Below are 4,079 nucleotides of genomic sequence, written 5' to 3'. Positions count from 1 at the left end.
AGACAAGGTCTCTTTCTATTGCCCCAGATATAATTCTGTGGCATCACCCTAGCTCACTACAGCCTCCAATGCCTGGGCTCAAGTGATCCTCCTGCCTCAGCCTCCCAAGTATCCAGGACTACAGACACGCACCAACACACCTGGCTAATATGCTAACACACACACACACACACACACACACACACACATTATATATATGTATATTATACCAAACTCCTGGACTCAACGATCCTCCTGGCTGGGCCTCCCAAAGTGCTAAGAGTATAGTCATAAGCCACCACACTTGGCCATGTTCTCATGATACTTTCAATTATAAAATATAATTTTACAATTAATAATACTAATATTTGGCAAAAATTTCAAAGAATCTGCTATATTTATAATAACACAGGAAAGCTTCATTAATCATAATAGAAATTAGGACATATTCAAAGAATCAAGTCAACAACCTTGGCTTGGCTTCAGTAACAAAACATTTGGAAATTTCTATGACTATGCAAATGAGATCTTTCCAAAACAGAAAACTGAGATACATTGTCTTGTTTATTGCCTATCAACTTCAGAAATATACTTCAAAGACAGAGAATATTGGCTTAGTTTTGTTTAAAAAAAACAATTTTCACATTATAATCTTTATAATTTGGTGTCTGCATTGAGTAATCTTAGATAAACATAACTGTGATTCCTTCATAAATAAACTTATGCTTGAGATCAGTGAGAATTTTCCTAAGACAAACACAGATGTCACTATGATATTCTGACTATAGCTTCTAAGTAAAGAAACAATAGATTTCAGATTTCTTCAGTCTTCAAACATACCTCTCATGACAAACCAACCTGCAAACCTACATTATTTAAACATTAAATTCTTATACTATGTCTTGGAAGACTGAATCACTATTTCCAAAAGTTGCAAATGGATTCAGGCCTGTGAGTGCTTTAATAAACTGCCATTGTATAGTCCCATTAAAAATAAATGACCATGGAGGTAAGAACTCAGTTTTTAACCATGAAACCCTTTTCCTCATTAAACCTGAGCTCCTTGAACTGGGTTATAAGGTATGAATATATTTCAGTTCACTAAATGTTAAGCTGGAAATGCTAAAAATACTTGAGATTAGGTAAGTGACTTCGATGCATTCTAGTCTGCAAGCTTAAAGTCCTAAAAACGACAACATGATAGATTTCAGAACAGAGAAACAATGCAACACTACATCTGGGCCAGCAAATGTGTCTCTACAGCCCATGGGACCAATAGAGCTGATAACCATGGATAGAAGACCCCACCATTGTTATAACTGAGTGATCCTTGGACCATGCAAGGGCATGAATTATGGATTAGACCATCAGAGGAGTTGTGTTTCTAAAAAACTGAATATGAAGATCTGAACAGATACAAGAATTAATTTTAAAAGTAGGGTTATGTAAGGTCCAACAACACAGAGGGATTTATATCATTCAAAATGATAAATAAAATGATTTCTGGCTACTAGTCAGGAGAATGTAAGGTTCAAACAGAAAGAAAGTTGAGGAGGAAATGGTATGTAAAAAAATAGAAACAAGCTTAGTTACACAAAATGAAGGACAGAGTTTGACACATGAAGAATTAAGTTAAGGCAAGTTTGATAAAGGAGACTTGTGGGTCGGTCGTTCTGTGAGGCCAAGGAGGGTGGATTGCTTGAGCTCAGGAGTTTAAGACCAGCCTGCAAAGTGAGACCCTACCTCTATTAAACATAGAAAAATCAGTCTGGTGTTGTGGTGGGCACTTGTAGTCCCAGTTACTTGAGAGACTAAGGCAAGAGGATCACTTGAAGCCAGAAGTTTGAGGTTGCTGTAAGCTATGATGACGCCATGGTACTAGCCTGGGGAATAGAGGGAAACTCTTACTAAAAAAAAAGAGAGAGAGAGACTTGTGCACATTACTGTAGAATATGGAAAGAAGAGCAAGAAAGCATGGCGTCCTACCATGGCGCTAGAATACTGTAAGTTTATCAAAGGATGACTGACTAGCAGGTTATGAGATCCACTTTGTAGGTTTATGATGAACATTAAAAACAAGAGAAAAAAGAAAAAGTGGCAGGATGCAGAAGATTAAAAAGTTCTATCACAACTCACATAAAGTTATTATTTCAGGAAACCACATACCCACATGTATAGACGAGTATGTGTGCACACTGGGCCCTAAGGTAACACGTATTTCCTCTCGTGGGTTCCAATAAAAAGGCCTGAAAGCCACTGAGACGCTTGCTCCCTCACTGTCTCTCCTCTCTCACAATAAGAACATCAGCTGCAACACCTCTGAACAGAAAAGCACCCATCAGAGGTAACAGCCCCAAATCCAGAGGGGAAACAGGGCAGAACATAAACCAATGTAGTATTTAAAATAAACTATGTGAATTGTGAAGCAGGAGTCAGAGAAAGAAAGATGGAATAGGAATGCCATCCAGAGAAAGGTCTAGCTACCAGATTACCCTGTGGGCCCCACTTTGGGCATTTTCCCACCCTGAATAAAGGGATGGTGTTATGTTGCAGGAGAAGACCTGGGGCAGTAAGGCCGAAGATGAAGGGGATAGTGGGATCCAGAACTTGGATCTGGGAAGGAGACCCTGAGCACAGAGGCAAAAGAGAGGCAGGAACTGGTGCAGATCCAGAGAGATGGGGCAGAGCGAGGCGAAATCCCATCACCAAGTAAAAGACTTGACATGTAATATGTCCCTTATTAATGTCTGCTGAATATGTCAGTAGGAGTCAGGGACACCAACGGTTATGTCACGTGAAGTTAGCACTTAGGCAGGGTGAACAGTTTGGAATTTCTTATTCCAAGTTATTATCTGTCATCATCAGACAACAGGGGGACTGCCCTTACTGGTACCCTCATTATCTTTGCTAACTCTCTGAGAGCCATTTCTGGGGCTACCTGTAAGCTGAGCTATGCTCTATTTCTCCAAATTATAAGGAAATATCTCTTCAAGAATGTCAAAAAAGTTTGTTTTGGTTCAAAATTAAAACCAATCTGACACTTCAAAGATAATCATGAATGGGTGCTCAAAGAATAAAAAGTTCAAGCTTCTCAGGGCCTCCATAACAGGTCACACAAGGCTATGTCAGAATTTACCAGTGAAGTTCAAACTTGTTTTAGGAGCAAAGGTTTTGGGTTTTGCTGCACAGTTTTTATCCGTATGACTCGTTTGTTTTGGGCTTGAGTACATTAAAAAAAACTTATTAATAGTAAACACGTAAATTATTTACTACGTGCCATGTACTATTCTAAATATTTACAAATATTAACTTTTAATAAATGTATATACAATTCCTGTTAATTTCAGTTACCTGCACAGTGGTTTTTTCTGTTCCATGAAAAGTACCTCTGCTTCTTCCATTTTTCTCCTAAAAAGCATGAGGACATTATTGTTAATGAAAAGTCACACATGCACACAAAATGTTTTATATTACTATTTGCTATCTTCCAAACTCTGGAGTACCAAAAGGGGTTTAATTAAACTTTAGTCAATTACTTCAGCTGCCTAACTTTATACCATTAAGATATCATTATACGAACAGATAAGAGAGTTGAAAAACAAATAGCTTATAGCTTCAAAATAAATTAAGATGATGCGATAAAAAGTCAGATGTACAAGGTAACAATTCAGAATAAGATTCTCCTTGACGCTGAATCTTTCTACATTTGATATACTTTTCTAAATATACTTTTCTAAACTACGCTCCCTCTAAAGTTCTTTTTTGGTGGCAGTACTTTTCCTTGCTAGGTAAAAAAATTGCTGTTCTGAAGATAGAAACAATTGGTAGAAGTAGTTCTAAAGATTTACTTAAAATTGGAAAAAAATTATAATGGAAAGTGTGTATGTCAAAAAAAAAAAAAAAAGAGTACTGCCTAGGCAATGCTTTCCACCAGTACACACTGACCTGGAAGAATTCATGACTAAGTTCTGTCCTTCAACATGGCTAGCTCCAAAGTCTTTGTCACTAGGGTACCAAAAATGATCACGAATATAGATGCTAACACAGCTCACAAGAAACTGAAAAAGTCAAAATCCCTACATATTCCTTTTTTTTTTTTT

At 37.4% G+C, this 4,079-nt stretch overlaps 1 long non-coding RNA gene across 1 annotated transcript in view; it reads right to left on the bottom strand.

Moving 5' to 3' along the window:
• Positions 1–1,819: 1,819 nt before the first annotated feature.
• The window catches only part of LOC111725855, a 118,510-nt gene continuing 116,250 nt past the window's right edge, over positions 1,820–4,079 (bottom strand). The window contains exon 6 of the long non-coding RNA XR_002773813.1: positions 1,820–3,387. This is a non-coding gene — a long non-coding RNA (uncharacterized LOC111725855). The remainder of the gene's footprint in view (positions 3,388–4,079) is intronic.

The sequence above is a fragment of the Otolemur garnettii genome, unplaced genomic scaffold, assembly GCF_000181295.1.
Source record: "Otolemur garnettii isolate 467f Iridium unplaced genomic scaffold, OtoGar3 scaffold00049, whole genome shotgun sequence".
Classification (NCBI taxonomy): Eukaryota; Metazoa; Chordata; class Mammalia; order Primates; family Galagidae; genus Otolemur; species Otolemur garnettii.
Note: the sequence above shows the minus strand (reverse complement) of the source record. Positions and strands in the feature narration are given on the sequence as shown.